The following is an 18,800-nucleotide window of genomic DNA, read 5'->3' as shown; positions in this document are numbered from 1 at the left end:
ACATAAACACCTAGGATGGGAGGGTTACATGATAAGTGTACATTTAACTTTTTTTTTTTTTAAGTAGGCTCCATGCCCAACGTGGGGCTCGAACTCACGACCCTGAGACCAAGAGCCAAGTGCTCTACCAACTAAGCCAGCCAGACCATCAAGCAGTACTCCATAACGATCTTACCATTTCACACTCCCATCAGCAGGGTCAGGTGACACCATTTTTTACCATCTAGAGAAACATCGGTTAATGAAGAAAACAAAAGAGGAGTGCCTGGATGGCTCAGTTGGTTAAGCTGTTCTGTCAGTCTTTGACCATGCTCTGGGGACACTGGTTCACTCACAGTTTTTGTTTTGTTTTGTTTTGTTTTTTTCCCAAAGAGGATATACTGTAGTCTCCCTAGCGGAGTTTATAATGTAAATCAGACTAGAGTATATAAACAGACATCTCTCTCTCTCACACATACACACACAGTAACCTGGAGCACCTTTGGGTAAGCAAACTCTGGAAAACATCCAATAGTCATGACCCAGGGGTGCCCGGGTGGCTCCGCCAATTAAACATCTGACTTGATCTCGGCTCAGGTCCTGATCTCAGGTTCTCAAGTTCAAGCCCCAGTTGGGCCCTGTGCTGGGCATGGAGCCTACTTAAGATTCTCTCTCTCCCTCTCCCTCTGCCCCTCCCCACCTCTCTCTCTCTCTCAAAAAAAAAAAAAAATTGTCCCATCCATCTGATCCCCAGCTCCCACATCCTGGGATCTAATAATAAAAATTTAGTTTTGGGGTGCCTGGGTGGCTCAGTTGGTTAAGGGACTGCCTTCAGCTCAGGTCATGATCCCAGAGTCCTGGGATCGAGTCCCGCATCGGTTCCCTGCTCCATGGGGAGTCTGCTCCCTCTGACCTTCTCCCCTCTCATGCTCTCTCTCACTGTCTCTCTCTCAAATAAATAAAAATCTTTAAACAGGGGCGCCTGGGTGGCTCAGTGGTTTAAGCCTCTGCCTTCGGCTCAGGTCATGATCTCGGGGTCCTGGGATCGAGCCCCGCGTCGGGCTCTCTGCTCAGTGGGGAACCTGTTTCTCTCTCTCTGCCTGCCTCTCTGCCTGCTTGTGACCTCTCTCTCTGTCAAATAAATAAATAAAATAAAATAAATAAAAAATAAAAAAAATCTTTAAACAATTTAGTTTTAGGGGCACCTCGGTGGCTCAGTGGTTTAAGCCGCTGCCTTCGGCTCAGGTCATGATCTCAGGGTCCTGGGATCAAGTCCCACGTCTGGCTCTCTGCTCTGAAGGGAGCCTGCTTCCCTCTCACTCTCTCTGCCTGCCTCTCTGCCTACTTGTGATCTCTCTCTGTTAAATAAATAAATAAAATCTTTTTAAAAATTTAGTTTTAGAATAGTGTTGCATGTGCAGAAAAGTTGGAACAGTAGCTCTGTGTTGCCCCACACACCCCATGTCCCCTATTGCTGGCGTCTGACGTTACTGTTGTACATTTGTCACAACTAATGAACTAATGTTGATCCATTGTGATTAATTCTGATTCCTCACTTTTTACCTAATGTCCCTTCTCTGCCCCAGGATCCCACACGGCAGCTAGTCATCAGGTCTCCTTAGGCCCCTCCAGTTTGTGACGGTCTCTCAGAGCTTCCTTGTTTTTGATGACCTTGGCCATTTTGAAGAGTCAAGTCTGTTTTGTCCTTATCAGTATGGACCAGTGGATATTCATTTTGTTTGGATTATAATCCAACATTCTGTTATTGACTTTGTTGCTCAAATTGTTCCAGCACCGGCCCTGGGAACCCTTTCAGCTGGCTCCTGTGTCCCTTTGACAAACCCCATATTCTTAGAATGTCCCTCCATTTAAATCTGTCTGAGGTTTTTCCTCCTCATAGTCAGACTGATGAAGGGCTTAGGAGAGGAAATTCACAAAAGCAAGTGCGGTTCTCATCACAGCAGATAAAGGGCACGTGCCATCAACCTGATTTCTCCCCATTGCCGTTAACCTTGATCACCTGCTGTGTTTGTCAGTTTCTCCAACATAAAGTACTGTGCCCCCTGTCCCTTTGTGCTGCCCTCATTGGAAGGATGTCCCTATGTGCAGCCCACACTTAAAGGGGGGAAAGTTATAAATTATGTGGAATTCTTCTGCATGGGACCCATGTCTCTTCTTCCCTACTTAGTCAACCATTAGTTTACATCAGTATAGACTCACGGATATTTATTTTATACCTTGGGTTATAATCCAGTATGCCGCTATTTATTTTTTGCTCAAATTGTCCCATCTTTGACCAACGAAATCTCTCTCAATTTACTCCTGTGTCCCTTTGACAAGCACGGTCGTACGTGGGTGCATGCATGCGCACGTGTGTGTGTGTGTGTGTGTGTGTGTGTGTGTTTGTGTGTGTGTGTTTAGCACTTCTGTACTCTCTGGCCCCAGAAGATGCTCCAGGCTCACAAGCTTGTGTGCTTCTTGCTCCAGCCCTAGAATCAGTCATTTCTCTGAGGATCCCGGGCTCCTGTTATTGGAGAATGATATTAGAAGCCAAGTTCATTGCCGCCAGGGTACCTGGCTTGCACGCCGTCTTGCTGACAGGCTAAGCAGACATATGTTCGTAGACTAACCTATGTACATACACAGATCTAGAAATACTTCTATGTGTCCATCTGCAGCTATAGTGAGCTAACCAGGAGTTCATTCCGACGTCCCCAAGTCTAATCCAGTACCGCACGGATGATTCCAGCTTCCCCCTTCGCTTGTCTGTAACTTCCTACTTGGCCAGAGAGAAAGCTGGTCCCCAAGGCCATTTACTTAATTGTTCAATCCCAGTATGCATGTGTGTGATTTCAGAATCGTTAACCTGTACCCCCGTGGGAAGCAGCTTCTCCCGCTAGAGGACGGTGCCGCGTGCGGTTTCATGCGCCTTTAGTTCCAGACGGCACTCACTTCCAAAGGTACTTAGGTGAGCATCTTTTTGTCCATCCAAACCTTTGTTCCTGGGCTGGATCTCCCCTTCTTCTGACGATAAATCTGACCGTCGTGGCTCCTGCAGTGATATTCTCCGTGGAGACTGGGTCCCCATGCCCCGCTGAGTCTCCACAGTCCCCTCTGCCATCACTGGACTGAGGGACACCCCCTCACCTCAAAACAGCCTGGATGAACCCTCTCGACCCACCTGCCAAGCTCCATGACCTCACGGGTGGACCCAGCCCGTGGCCCAGCCCTAGCCAGCCCTAGCCAGCCTTCACTCCTGTCTGAGCATCGTTGCTCGCCCCTCAGGACCACGCAGCAGGCGCCGGCCACTCTGGGCCCTGGCCAAGCTGTCCAGCCATCCTGCTGGTCTGCCTGGTAACTGGGGCCTTCTCAGATTACTCGCAGGATCACTTTGCCTTAGAAACTCCAGCTGTCACCTCGGGCGCATCAGTAACTGACGCCAAGGCCCTGAGCAGCAGAGGGCTGGCAACAAGCTAAAGTGTCCCCAGGCATTCCACAAGCCCTGTGCTCTGTCCCTGCAACCACCGAAATCGCCAGGGAGGAAGGTGAGCAAACCTGGGAGCGAGGGGGTCGGCCCGCAGTATTCTGGGATGGGCGGCCCTGGGATGCCTCCCTCGCAGCCCCTGAAAGATTCCATCAGCCCTGCCCGGAGTCTGGATTCCTGTTTCCAGGTGAAGGTGAGAGAGCAGAGAGTGGCCCACACCAGGAGTTCGGGGTGGGTGGGAGACGGCTTGAGTCACTTTGCAGGGCTGGGGACACACAGGAGGGCCTGCCACGGTGCGGAAGCCCAATGGGGTCCAAGTGCTGGCAGCCCCTTTGGCCGTGTGGGCACCGCAGGTTGGTAGAGGTGCTGGGCATTGGCTGCTCTGGCCTCTGAGAGGCAGCCTTGTCACAGCTGTGCCCATGGGGGGGAAGCATGGGCCCCAGCCCCAAATTCAGAATTGTCAACCAAACCCTCTTTGATTGCGGGGGAGCTAACTACATGGTACAAGAATTGACCTCAGGGCCTCTAACATGTGGTCATTCCCCCACCCCATCTGGGCCCAGTGCACCCAGGACTCCAGCGAAGCCACCAAGCAAAAGAGTAAGTGTCCCTGAGGCTCCGTGGCAGCATGACCACCTGGCGAAGGAGGACCAGGTCCCCTGGGATGGGCTCGGGAGTCAGCCAGCCAGCCTCCCTCCACCACCCCCAGGTGACAGTGCCCACACTATGCCCACACTATCCTCTGGTGGTCAGGTGATACTGATTCTCCCTGGTTGTCCTTTAAGACCACTTTTTCCTAGTCAATGGTGCTGCTGGAACCCCAGGTCTCCTCCTCACTCCAACTCCCCAGCCGCTAAGATGGGTCCAGGTGTCTTGGGAGGGCGAGCTCAGAAAACAGAGCCTTCACACCCATACTGCCTACAATTTCAGAGGCTGTCGGTGGGCTGTGGGCATCCCCTGCTCTAAACAGACCTACAGAAACACACATAGATTGTTCCATCTAGGACAGTTACCCTAGACTCCCTTGGCCGTGTTCGTTAACCTCAAAAATAAAAGTTATTTTCCCCGCAAAAATGGGTTAACTCAGAAATGGCAGAGAATAGCAATCCAGGACAAGCAAGGTATGGCAAAAACCATAGGCGAGTCCAACAAACAAAGGAGAGGAACTTCACAGAGAAGAACAAGGAAGCTGGGAGGGGTGATTTTGAACAGAAGTCCGCTGGAGGGAAGCAGGAGATGGGGGTGGTCACTGCTGCTCATTGGCCGAGTTGCAGGGATGCTCCTTTTCTTGTAGGAGAGACAATGCATGTCTTTTCCTGTTGGCCTTGAAATCGAAGATTCGCTTCTGTTTCATCATTCTTCTGTTGGGCTTTGTAATAGATAATCCTTCCTATAATTGAGGAGTGGTATGGCTCCCCCTTCTGGCCTCCAGACTCTGTTTTAGTGGGGTCTCCCATTATTAATGTTCAGGTTTGTCTTGGGCCCACCTCACCAACCCACACACTCTGGCCTCTTTTGGAGGCCAGAGGCACCCCCTCCCCTAGACCCAGGAGCCCAGAGACCTCCAAGTCAGCCCTACCATGCTTCCCCAAGGAAGTCAAAAAGGAGAGCCATACAATTCAAACGACAAATATCTGCCAAAGTCAGTAGGAATTTGTGAGCTCCTGTCACTGGGAAGTCGTTTTGTCAGGTGGAAGTTGGTGAATTTCAGGCACAGCTGGATCCAGGAGCCGAGACAGTATCTTAAGAACGAATCCTCCACTGAGAGGCAGAGAGAAGCATTGGCCCAGTCTGGCGCATCCCCTGGGTCTCTAAGCAGCCTGCGGCACGTCGGACAGGGCCTCCATGAATCCTCCTTGGGTCTCTCTCCCTCTCCAGCCGCACGTCCAGCGCCGCCATGCCGGCCACCAACCAGGGCTGGCCCGAAGACTTCGGCTTCCGGCTGGGCGGCTCGGGCCCCTGCTTCGTCCTGGAGGTGACAGAAGGGAGCAGCGCACACGCCGGAGGTCTGCGGCCCGGGGACCAGATCCTGGAGGTGGAGGGTCTGGCCGTAGGTGGCCTGAGCCGCGAGCGCCTTATGCGCCTGGCCCGGCGCTGCCCGCGAGTGCCGCCCAGCCTCGGCGTGCTCCCGGGTCCCCAGGGGGACCCAGGCTCCGGATCGGGCCGTGCGCGCCCCGGCCGAGGCCTCTCCCTGGGCCGCGAGCTGCTGCGCCTCACCCGCAGCAGGCGCCCGGAGGCCGTGCACCGGGAGCGCAGGCGCAGGGCCCAGGAGTTCAGCCGCAAGGTAGGACGCGGGGCAGGGGACTGCGGGACGTGGTTGGCTGGGTCCCCCGGCCGTGGCCGGGTAGGCCCTTGCAGGGCCTGGAGCGGGCTTGGAGCTGAGGAGACTTCTAGGGACATATTTACCCGAAATATAACGACGTGCAAGCTTCAAGGCCCTGTACCTAATTTTGTGGTTCTGTGTGGTGGTTTTGAGGGGCTGGCTCTTCTCTTTTACTGAGGTACACAGGTGTACGGGAAAGTACATTAAGTGGACAGCTCACTGGGTTTTACAGATGAAAGCACCCTCGTGATCACCCCCAGATCAAAATGCGGATCGACAGAATATAGATAATGATAGAGCGTAGAAAATAGATTGATTCCTTCACCCCGGAAAGTTCCCGTATGCCCCTTTCTCTGTCCACCCCAACAAGAGGTAGTTGCTATTTTGACTTGCGTCCTTATAGTTGACTTTTGCCCATTCATGAACTTTATATTACTGGATACACCGTGCGTTCTCTCTGGTGTTGAGCTTCTTGTACTCAACATTTTGCTGTGACTTTCATCCAGGGCCATTCCTCCTACTGCCTGTATTATGAACAGAGTGTCTTAGTCTGTTGCAGCTGCTGTAACAACATACCAGAGACTGGGAGGCTTAGAAACAACAAGAATTTATTTCAGTGTATTTCTCACATTTCCGGAGGCCAGAAGTCCAGGATCTCAGAGCCGGCGGATTCAGTGCTGGAGAGTCACTCTCTGGTCCATCGCTGGTGGTTTCTCACTGTGTCCTCACATGATGGAAGGAGCAAGGGAGCTCTCTGGGGGTCTCTCTCTCTTTTTTTTTTTTTTTAATTTATCTACTTGACAGAGAGAGAGAGATCACAAGTAGGCAGAGAGGCAGACAGAGAGAGAGAGTGGGGGAAGTAGGCCAATGCAGGGCTCGATCCCAGGACCCTGGGATCATGACCTGAGCCGAAGGCAGAGGCTTAACCCACTGAGTCACCCAGGTGCCCCTGGGGTCTCTTTTCTAAGGGCACTAATCCCATTCATAAGGGCTCAACCCTCATGACCCAAGTACCTCCCAGAGACCCCACCTCCTAAAACCATCATTGTTGGGACTTAGGATTTTAAGATATGAATTTGGGGGGAACACAAACATTCAGACAATAGCACCAGAGTGTGTGTGTGTGTGTGTGTGTGTGTGTGTTTCAAAAGAGCCATACTTGTTTCAAGCCCCCACAAAACTGGATCTGGCCCTGCCTCACACAGTAGTCTGGCTGGCTGGCTGGTTGGCAACGGGAGGCCCTGGTTCAAGTCCCCCGACCTTCCAGAGGCATTTCCTGGAAGGTAGAAAGTAAGGGCTTCGCTGAGGACTGAGAGTCAGATCCTGGAATGGTCAACATCCTTAGCTACAAGAGGAGTCCAAAGTCTGAGTCACCTTCAGGAAGCAAGGAGTGGCCATCAGGAAAGGTAGAGACCCAGAGGTGGAAAATAACATCTGAGGATGAAGTTGTCCTCAGGCCAGAATCCTGAGCAATGACTGATTTGCAGAAATCTGGCCCTTTTCTGGACAAATCCAGGGACTGTGTTACCTGGAAGTAACACAGTCAGGGAGGAGGCTGACCAGTTCAGCCCTACCTACTGGGGGCCCCAGAAAGATGTCACCACAGGAACTTCCTCAAGCCCTCCGCTCTCATGTACTGTCCTCCAGGGCCTTTAGATGTGGAGAGTCCAGCCCAACATCTTAGAAACTCAGTTCGATGACTGGGACACTTGAGTTCACAGACACCCTCCCTGGAAAGGGCACTGTTCATTCGTCCTCTTGGCAGAGCATGACCATGAAGTTTTGGGGGGCAGATGAGGAGCTCTGCTCTTAGAGAACTGACCCCCAGCCCACTGCCCAGGTATCAGATCTCCATTCACCTGGCCTTCTCCAGTGCCCAAGCTTGGTCCAGTCCTCCCCTCTTCCAAACTGAACCCCCTCAGGAACCGCACCTCCCCCACATACCCTGGCATGACCCCTTGTCTGGGTAGGACCCCAGCTTGACCCTTTCAGCCCATGGCCCCAGAACAGGCCAGCCTCTGTAGCCAAGTGTATGCAGTCGCTCACACATGCACACACAACCCAGCTTTGGACTCCATAGGTCACCACTGTCCAGCTCCCCAAAGATGCAGCTTTCTTTCTATCCCCAGAGCAGGCTCTGCTGTTATAACAAACATCAAACATCTTGGTGCCTTTGCACACCCCACAGGTTTATTTCCCATCTGCACAAAGTCCTCGAAAAGTGCAGGCACTCTCCAGGCTGGCTGACCTCTGCACGAGGCCTCAACGTGCCAGGCACCCCCATCTCAATGTGCAGCTTCAGGAGTTTCTGTAGGGGAGGAAGAGCGTGCGGAAATGTGCACATCGGCTCTTAAGGACTTCAGAGAGGGAGTGAAGCGCTGCATCTATAGCCAGTGCTCCTTGGCCAGAACTAGGCACGCTACTGCTCCCAAAGGGTGCTGGGAAATGCCGTCTTCTGTGCGCCCAGGGAGCAGAGGGGAACTAGCAATACTGTAGAGCATGAAGTAGAACATGGCTCAGTCCTTCCCAGCTGCTGTAACAGGATACCAAACTGGGTGGCTTAGAAACCCCAGGGATGGGCGCCTGGGTGGCTCAGTGGGTTAAAGCCTCTGCCTTCGGCTCAGGTCATGATCCCAGGGTCCTGGGATCGAGCTCCGCATCGGGCTCTCTGCTCAGCAGGGAGCCTGCTTCCTCCTCTCTCTCTGCCTGCCTCTCTGCCTACTTAGGATCTCTGTCTGTCAAATAAATAAATAAAATCTTTAAAAAAAAAAAAAAGAAAGAAACCCCAGGGATGTTTTTCCCACCGCTCTGGAAGCCAGACACCCAAGGTCAGCGTGCCAACATGGTGGAGAGAGGGCTCTCTTCTGGGTAGCAGACCTCCTGTGTCCTCATGGGAGGGAAGGAGCTGGGAGCTCTCTGGGCTCTCTTCCATCAGGGCACCCTCGTGGCCTCATCTCCTCCCAAAGGCCCCACCTCCTAACACCATCACCTTGGACAGCACGTTTGCAACATAGGAATGGAGGGGGCGGGGTACCACCATTCAGACCGCAGCAACTGGTAAAGTCAATAATTCCAGATGACCAGCTGCAGAACCCAAGCCCTGTCCCAGACTCCATCCGACCCCCGGAGAGTTGGACGGGGGCACGGTCAGAGGCACCAGAAGGGCAAGGTGGACCGCAGACCTAGCCACAAGGCAGGGCCGGGGGGTGACTGGCTATCCAGGCCAGCCAGGGTGTGTGTGTGCTGGCTAGGGGGAGTGGGAGTGGTGGGTTCTGGTTCGAGCTCACCAAGCTCACCTCCAAAAACTGGGAGCAAATCCCCAGCAGACACTGCCTCCGGACAAGCAAGGGCTTTCTGACCGTGAGCTCTCGGGTTCTCACCGGCGCTCTCCCTGCCCCAGTTTTTCCTCCTTGAGGATTCTGATAGTTAATAGAAAATCCATTAGCATCCCGTGATGGTGCCTCGCGCCTAGATGTAGGTTGAGAGCATCTGGGTAAGAGCTGACACCAAATCTGCGCTGTGGCGCAGGCCCCATGGGGGAGGAACTCTTTTTTCCTCTTTCTTACATAAAACGTCTTTCCAGCCAGCCATGTTCTCCTTTGAATTGAGGCTGCCGCTGACTTTGACTGCAAAACCACTAACCTTCCTCGGCATAGTGGGTGCACGAGGAGGGGGTGCTGGTGCTGCGGCCTGCCCTCCTCACCGCCAGGGAAACTGAGGCCGGCGGGGAGCTGAAGGAAATGCAGCGAGAGGACAGCCGGCCCTCTGTGGCTCTTGGGTTGAGCTCCATAAACATTCACTGAGGACCTCCTATGGGCCAAGCCCTGTGCTTGGGGCTGGGCGGGAGCAAGACCTCGGGTCTGGGTCTCAGGTTGTCCCATCAGGTCATGTCAGGTGGAGACAGCAACACAGGCTTTGTGGAGTGCACGTGCTAGGACTCAGGCATGAGGCCCCCAAAACCCCTTGCTTCTTTCACCACCTCTGGAAAGCCGGCCTTTATCCCCTTGTGCAAGTGTGTTGGGAGGAGTTTATGCAGATCTGAAGCTCTGGAGCATGGCGTGGGCAGAGGATCAACGTCCAGAAGTCACCATCTGGGGTCCTTGCCAAGAGAATGGCCACTGAGTGCCACCAGTAGGGGGCGCCCTGCAATGGGTCAAGGCAGTCATATAGAAATAGCAAGTGGAGACAGCTCTGGGCCCGGAAAATGAACAGGATGCTCGGATTGCACCATTCACGTATTTGTAGGTGGGGAGACACTCGGACATTTATGTAAGCTGAAGGGAAGGAGGCAGGAGAGACACTGAAATCGATGTATTTCGCCATTACTGATGGTGGACCTGTGATGCCTCAGGGCCCCGGGAGACGGCTGTGATGAGGACAAGCGGGGGAACTGCTCCCACGCAGCAGGTGTCTCTGTGGGGGAGAAGCCAGCGAGGAAGTGGACAAACGTATAAACAATCTAGGGTTCATGATCAAGGATATGAAGAAATAAACAGGGAGATGAGAGAGAGAGATGGGGACCGCTTGTCCGGGGTGGTCAGGAAGGCTCCTGAGGAGGTGACTTTGAGCTGAGAGCCAAGTGACAAGTAGGTGGAGGAAGAGAAAGCAGGGACAGGTGAGGCAGTGGGGTGTCTGTGAACCGGAGGTCGACCTTGGCCAGGAAGGGGGGAGGTCTTCCTCCTTTGCTAGTGGAGGGTGGTGGGGAAGGATACTGCATGCGGACGTTGGGGGTGGGTGGAAGGGGATGAAGCTGACGCTGAACAGCCCTAGCTCTGGCTGAGGTTGCGCCCACCCTCTCCCCAGAGAGAGGCACTACAAACCCACACACTCCACCGCCCAGCCCCCACCTCTGCTTCCGGGTCATCTCAGGGCATCGGACACACCCCAGACCCCTGACTATCAAGGGAGGGCTCTTGTGGAGTACGGACAGACCAGACAGACGATGCTTAACTGCTGCTTAAACAAAACGTAACCGTTTCAGACCTCAGAACCACATATTGTATGATTCCATTCACAGGAAGTATCCAGTATTAGCAAATCCATGGAGACAGAAAACAGATTAGTGGTTGCGGGGGTGGGGGGGGGTGGGAGTGATTATTTCCTGGGTATAGAGCTTTCATTTGGGAGAGTATGAAAATATTCTGGAACTGGATGGTGGTGATGATTACGGCACGCTGTGGAACGTAACTTAATGACATTGTACACGTTAAAATGGTTACAATGGTAGTTATAGGTTATATGCATTTTTACAACAGTAAAAAATAAAGGGAAAAAAAGGAACAGTGATAACATGCCTTCCTTTTCCTGACTGTATAAGTCCTATAAGCTCACTATAGAAAAGATGGAAACCACTGACTTATTTTTAAAAAACCAAATGACTGTAAAACTTAGTACATATTTCCAATTCATAGACACATGTGTGATCATATGTGTCTAAAAATATAACACCGTGTATTCCATTTGTAAACCATTTTTCTCACCTGTTTATCACAACTTTTGCGTACTTTATAACCAGCTTTAGGGATGCCTGGGTGGCTCAGTCAGTTAAGCGGCTGCCTTCGGCTCAGGTATTGATCCCAGCGTCCTGGGATCGAGTCCCACATCCGGCTCCTTGCTCCGCAGGGAGCCTGCTTCTCCCTCTGCCTCTGCCTGCTACTCTGCCTGCCTGTACTCTCTCTATCTCTCTGACAAATAAATATTTTATAACAACTTTATTGAGATAGATTCACATATCATACCATCTACTCGTTTAAAGTGTTCAATCCAGTGGTTTTGGGTGAATCCACAGATTTGTGGAACCATCACCATGATCAATATCAGAACACGCTACTCACACCAAAAAGTATCCTCACACCCTTAGCTATCACTCTCCGTTTCATGGTTTCATTTTTTTTTAAAGATTTTATTTATTTATTTGACAGACAGAGGTCACAAGTAGGCAGAGAGGCAGGCAGAGAGAGAGAGGAGGAAGCAGGCTCCCCGTGGAGCAGAGAGCCGGATGTGGGGCTCGATCCCGGGATCCTGGGATCATGACCTGAGCTGAAGGCAGAGGCTTCAACCCACTGAGCCACCCAGGTACCCCCCATGGTTTCATTTTTCATTTAAGATTTCTTTATTCTAGAGAGAGAGAGTGAGCAGGGTGGGGGGAGGGGCAGAGGGAGCGAATCCTCGAGCAGACGCCTCACTGAGCGTGGAGCCCAGCGCAGGGCTCGATCCCAGGACCTTGAGATCACGACCTGAGCTGAAATCAAGAGTCGGACACTCAGCTGACTGAGCCACTCAGGTGTCCCTCATGGGTTTTATTTATTTATTTATTTATTTATTTAAGTGAGAGAAAATGAGTGCGCGCGCGAGAGAGAACAAGCAGCGGGAGAGTTGGGGACTGGCAGAGGGAGAAGCAGATTCCCCGCTGAGCAGGGACCCTGATGCGGGACTCGATCCTAGGACCCTGGGATCATGACCTGAGCCGAAGGCAGACACCTAACTGACTGAACTACCCAGGCGCCTCAGCGCCTCATGGTTTTCAGTAAATATCTATAGCATCGTTCTTCCTGGCCATTAAGTACCGCATTGCATCACATTGAAAACTGTCAGTTGCAAGACATCCCATTTTTTTAATCACAAAAAGAGGAATGCCCCTGGCAATACACCCATGGCACATGCTACCTTGTCACCTACTTGTCACTTAATTTAGCAGTTATTAGAAGAGGACTTTAGACTTACATGAACATATTCAGCACCAGCCATGCACATAAGTCAGTGTAAGTAACAACAGGAACAGCTACGATCACATCCATATACACCCATAGGAACGACAACTAGCGGAGGACACATACTGATTTTGGAGATGTTAGAATATGAAAGAATGATCACCCCAGAATCAACCATACCCAGTACTACAGTGTGTCAAATGAACTTGGCTCTCAAACAACAGACTCTGCTCACTTAGGCAGGAAAGGGATCTGTGGGAGGAACAGTTTGCAGAATCCGCGCCGAAGATCCAGCCTTAGAAGCAGGACAGGTTCAGCAACGAGGAGTCCATCTGTCCTGCATCACCCATTCAGGAAGAGTCCGCTCCAGGTGCACTGCGGGGCTTGGTCACCACCCTCAGGAAGCTCTGCTGTCCTCGCATCTCTGCATCATTTTTTCAAGAGCCAAAACCCTGGACCAGAGCCTCCAAATGCCCAAGGCTACAACACGAACTGCCAGGGTCCCACCTCCCTCATAGTCTGGGGTTTCCTCCTTTCTTAGCTGAATAGCCAGGACTGCAAATATCCCCCAGATGGATGTGCTGACATTATTTACTGCATAATATTGGATATCGATACTGCTTCCAACGTCTCCATATTACAACAACGCAGAGGTGAGCCTCTTCACTCAAAGGCTGTGCACCACCCTGTCTTTCAGGACATCTCTAGGATACGTTCCTAGATCATTGGGTAAGAGGACGGGTGCATTTTTAGACCCTGGACATGCCTACCAAAGCTTGCCTCCAGAAACATGGTGCCTATTTGCACGCCCCTTTCCAGCGGCTGCGTGGGCTCCTCTGATTAGATGTACCGAGATTGGTGTCAGCTGGTTTGTACACAGAGCAGAAGAAAGCAGAAATCTCGAGGGAGCACCGAGGGAGTCCAAATTCAGGGCTAGGCACACACTCCAGGGCTTCTCTGTGGAGCCAGAATGTTCTCTGTGGGATCTTTCAGCGAACAGTGCGGTGGAAAGAACTATAGCGTTATAATAATAGTGACTAGCAATTACTGAGTGCCCGGCACATGGTAAAGCCCTTGTATTGATTCCTTTGATCCTTATAAGACTCGGTAGAAGGGCTTTCTCTAAGTTTGAGTCGTGATCCCCGTGGCCTTGGGCAGGTCACTCCACCTACACCAGCCTCCGTGTGCATAGATGTACATGAAGATACTACCCATGTCACCTTGTCTGTCTGCTATGAGGCTGGAAATGTGATTTGGGTAGAGGGGTCACCACAGAGCCCCGGCAGGGCTCCCATGTCAGATGTCCCATGGAGGCAAACCGAGGGAGCAAGAGAAGGAGGTGAGCAGTGTTCTGCTCTGTTCCCGGTGGTCATTCACCAGTCCCGTCCTTACAGGTGGATGAGATCTTGGGGGACCAGCCGACTGCCAAGGAACGAGTGTTCGCCGCCCTGAAGCAGTTTGCCGCCGAGCAGCGGGTGGATGACCTGGTGTGGGCGCTGACCTTGGAGCTGCCCCGCGACGCCCGTATGCCCCTCCTGGACAACCTCAGGTACCCCGGTTGTGGGGAGGAAGGGGCAGGCAGGGTGTGGCTAGCTCAGAGGTGTCCAACGACGACGCAGTCCCAGGGCATTGCTGTGAGTGAGAACGGAAGTGCTGCTGGATGCCGGGCTGGGACGGGCTGCAGACAGGACCCACCTCCTGCAGGAAGGACATCCCCATGCTAGACAGTGTGTGTGCTCTCTGCCTTTTGATGATGTCAGCTGTGTGCCCAGGACCTCGCCGGGGGCCTAGGAGAACCCTCTCCAGCTGAATCATCCCAGCGCTATTATTATCCCCATTTCTCGGAGGCAAACAGTCTCAGAGAGGTTAAGAGGCTGGCCCAAAAGTCACACAGCAAATGAGTGGCTGGCACTGGACTGTGAACCCATCAGCTTTGCACTTTCTGTTCTGCTCAGCCTTGGACCCTGTAAGTTTATCCTTTAGGAAGAAAAATTCCTGGTGGGTTGAAGCCTGGAGCCCCCACACCCACCCACTTTCCTGCCGGGTGCCAGGGCATCACTGCCTGGCCCAGCGCAGCTTTGATGAGCCCCCACTGGGCCTGAGTGATGCCTTCCCTGTCGGGATCCTGTGGGGGATGGGGGGGGCGGGGGCCCGCCCTCTTACCCTGTCTCCAAGGCCTAGGACTTCTACCCGCCCCCACTTCCTGGGCTCAGCCCGCCCCCTCCCCTTGCTGCCATTCACCCTGCAGCCTGCCCCTCCCTCTGGGCCTGGCCAATGTCAGGAATGGGGCTGGCCACCACCACCACCGCCCCCCCCCCCCCCAAAGCCCGGGCGCAGCGGCTAGGCTCTGCCACCGAGCACAGAAGGCCACCGAAAGAGGCCACCATGAGCTGCCTGGGGTGAGTTAGGGGCCTGCCCCTTGCTAGGAAAATCCGACGAGAGAAAAGAAAAAAAGTTATTTCTCCAGCCTAATTTGCAGCGGAGATGATGCACTGGCGATGAGGGCTCCATGGGGAGGTGATGGATGGGCAGCCCCCCACTCCACCCATCTCTACCAGGGCTGGGTCAGGGATACCGGCGGCAGCTGGCTGTCCCCTGGGAAGTTGGCACGTGCGTGTCGCAAGGCTGCTAGCAGCCAGTCTCAGCTGGAGGTCCTCTCCGTCCTCCTCATCTCCCTTCAGAGCTGCCCTGGCTTCCGTCTAGGTGTCTAGGTCACCTCTGCCTCTCCGGATAGCCTGTCTGCCTCCCCACGCCTGCTTTCCTGTCTGCAGTTCCTCCCCAAGCGACCACCGGCAGCGGGTCAGGAAGAGCCAGGGTGGGGGAGGTGTCCCCTTTGGCTGGATTTGGAGCCTGGGAAGCGGGAGTCCTGGCGACATCGCATCCCCGGGACACTGCTGGGGAGGATGAAACAGCAACCTCTATTGTCAGTGCGTGTCAAGTACGACTGGGCAAGTGGGGCGGAGGCTGGAGGAGGGGGCGGTGCCCAGCTGGGCTCTGCAGGGAGAGGGGTACCTTGGCAGTGGGGCTTCAGCCACCCAACCCCCACTTCCTTCCACTCCACCTCCCCACCCCCACCCCCAGGGTCTGGTGGCCCACATGCTGGGTTCCAGGGTTGCAATAGCGATCCCCATGCAGAACCTTCTACTGGAGAGCTCTCAGGGGGCAAGGAGGAGTCACAGATAGAGTCATCTGTGATTCTAAGACCTGAGTACCAGCTGCCCAGGGCCAACTCAGCAGGGGGGACAATCAGGGTGGGCTCCCTGGAGGAGGCAGCAGGTGTCACCGCTGTGGCTCAATGAATCTTATTAGAGTCTGGCAGTGTGTCCTATGGGGATGGAAAGACAGACGCTAAGAAGAGTTCATCAGGGCCAGGCATCTAGCCACAGAAGTGGATGATGCCACAATGAGAGTGGGGCCACTCAGTACCCAACACTGAGTACTCAACAGTACTGGGCTGTGAACCACCTTGCCTAGGATGGGTGGCCACAAAGAGTGACAGTTATGGCCTTAGAATGACCCATTGAGGAGAGACAGGGTTTACATTAGACTGTGAGCGCAAACAGTAGGTGAAGCAATGTGTGTGTGTGTGTGTGTGTGTGTGTGTGTGTGTGTGTGAGAGAGAGAGAGAGAGAGAGAGAGAGAGAGAGAAAGAGAGAGATTGATTGGCAGAGGCTGGAACCCACCCAAGTCACTGTGTGATCTCTGAGAGGTGGTCCCAGTGGCCGAATCAGAAAGCTTGCGGAGAAAGGAGAAGGAGCAATGAGACCATGAAGCACAGTAGCCACGTGTGGCTTTTTAAAATTAAATTTGGTGAATCCTAAATAAAATTGGAAGTTCAGCTTCTCAGTCTCACTAGCCACGTATGACTCGTGGCCACCATGCAAGACAGTGCACGTTTAGAATATGCCCATCATCAAAAAAAAGTTCTCCTGGATGGTGCTGCCGTGAGCGTAAGATTTGGGTCAGTGGTGATAATGGAAGCAAAGGGTCTCATCTTTCCCCATGACGGCAGTTCACCCTGCAGCTCCAAGCTTAATTTGGGTCTATCCCCAAAGGGATCCCAGTTTGATGAAGTGATAAAATGACTTTCTAATTAGGACAGGCCAGTCCAGGCAGCTTGGGAAGTGTGACTCGTGGTTAGGAGGGAGGAGGAAAGCAAAGGCAGCTGTGTGGTCTGCAGGCGGGGGTGGGGGGTGGTGGTGGTGGTTCAGGAAACCTGGAAGGGGAGAGAGGGGCTGGCAGGTGGGAGAAGGAAGCACAGGGAAGGTGCTGGAGGGAGCTGGGGTGTGGAATCCCCACAGTCCTCCCTTGGACCCCCAGATCCACTCACGGACTGTGCAACCTTGAGCAGGTTCATTGACCTCTACAGTCCATCTGTAAAATGGGGTTGGTCATGCTTATGTGTTCCCAGCAGGGTTCTTGGGAGGAAATCTCAGAAATGGACCTTGCCAACTGGAAGCAGAAAAGAGATTAGCTGATAACCTGGGGGGAGGGTGCGAGGGAACACCTGTACCCACTCCATCCTCCTCTGCTTTGGGGACCAGTGTCGGAGACACTGTAATACAAAGAGATCGGGAGAAATCTATGAAATGACGGGACATGCTATGTTCTCAGTTCATGGGGGCTTCCCCTAGGGAAGTTCTCTTTCTCCCTAGAGCACAATTTTGCACTTTTGACATTTGGGGCCCAATAACCCTCTGTGGTTGGGGGCTGCCCTGTGTCTTGTAGGATATTCAGCAGCACTAAATCCTGGTAGCACATTCCCCATCCTAATTGTCATTTTGTGACCACCGAAACTGTCTCCAGATAATGCAAATGTCCCCTGAGGAGGGGGGCAAAATCCCTAACTGAGAGCTTCTGGCCCAGAGTAGCCCCCTCTAGCAGGGGCGGGCACTTGAGCAAACTCCAGCTGTCGCTTGACCCCTACCCCCCCCCATGTTGTCTTGGGCTACCCAATGCACCAGCTGCTCTCCCCTTCTGATGCCTTCCCTCTGTGTTGGGGTGCTGGGACCGAGGGGTCCAGGACAGACAGGGACAGGGATAGGGGATAACAAGGACAATGAACCCCAAGGCAGTGTGTGCACTTTTGCCTCTGTCTGGATTCAGCCACGAGGGTTTCCTCCCTGCTCACACCTCCTCTGCCCCCAGCGAGGTGGACAGTCTTCATAACCTTTGGGCTGGCCTGGTTCTGGATGCCGGGCCATTGCACCCAGAACCCAACTTCCCGAGATGGCTCGGTCATGATGGGATGGCTGTGGCCCTGCGGATGTCAGGGAGCTATAGTCACTGTAGCGGGGCTCTCTCCCTGGCGGGGCTGAGGACTCAGCATGGGAACATGCGGCCGTGAGTTCTGGCTTGGGCTTGCTGCTGCTGCTGGAGACAAAAGCAGCCCAGGCTGATCAGGGGAGGGTAGTGGCCTCCCTGGGGCCAGGAACCAGGGCTAAGGTGTGCTGGGCAGCGTGGTCTGACTGACTTCAGGAACCTGGAGGCAGAACCATGTCAGATGTCCCTTTCTGCCAGTGACTGAGACGGAGGGAGAGTCCCAGGATTTTCTGCCTCTGCAGGTCCTGTCTGTCTGCGTCCTGGCCAAGTCCTGGTGAGGAGAGAGCCTGGTGTGGATGTTCCCGAAGGACCCCCCCGCTCAGGATGTCCTGGGCCAGCTCCCCTGTATCTATATGCCCTTTCCGTGTCATCCTTGTGCAGGGGCCATGCTAATCTTCTCTGTATCGTTCCAATTTTAGTATATGTGCTGCCGAAGCGAGCACATCTATGTGCCCTTTCCCGCAGGCAGGCGGGACTGGAGCAGCGAGAAAATGACAAGGCGGTGGGTTCCCTGCGGTCTGCTCCTGCTCTGACTTCTAGGAGTAGCAGACCCAGGTCCAGACTCCTTTCCTTGTCATCGCCCTCTTCTCCTCTTAGCTCCCTCTCTCCCAGTAGGAGGCCCTCTGTCCCCCCACCACACACACACTCGGGAGTTGCCCCAGCCTGGCTGTCCCTCCTCATTTCCATTCACTCACCAAATCTCATACATCTTCCTCTGTGTTTCTATTCCACCCCACACCCTCCCTGTTCACCTCCCAGCCTCACCCACTCCCCTGGTGCACCAAAATCTCTGGGGTCCGTCCTCCATTCCTTAAATCCTCAGAACCGCCCCCCCCCCAACACACACTCAAAGTTTAGTCTCAGCATCTGGCAATGTCATTCAAGGCCTCCCTCTCTACCGGCTTCTTGATTAGCGCTTTCCCCTGGGTAGGGGAGGGGGGCTTCCCCTCCCTGACCCACTCCCTGAAACCTAGCACAAAGG

General features: G+C 53.6%; 1 non-coding gene across 1 annotated transcript; it reads right to left on the bottom strand.

The window, feature by feature from the left end:
- Positions 1-18,154: 18,154 nt before the first annotated feature.
- LOC123934304 lies at positions 18,155-18,261 on the bottom strand. The gene has a single exon (XR_006816773.1). It is a non-coding gene; the product is annotated as a U6 spliceosomal RNA (small nuclear RNA).
- Between the last annotated feature and the right edge of the window lie 539 nt (positions 18,262-18,800).

The sequence above is a fragment of the Meles meles genome, chromosome 21 (assembly GCF_922984935.1).
Source record: "Meles meles chromosome 21, mMelMel3.1 paternal haplotype, whole genome shotgun sequence".
NCBI lineage: Eukaryota > Metazoa > Chordata > Mammalia > Carnivora > Mustelidae > Meles > Meles meles.
This window is presented reverse-complemented; position numbering and strand designations above follow the sequence as displayed.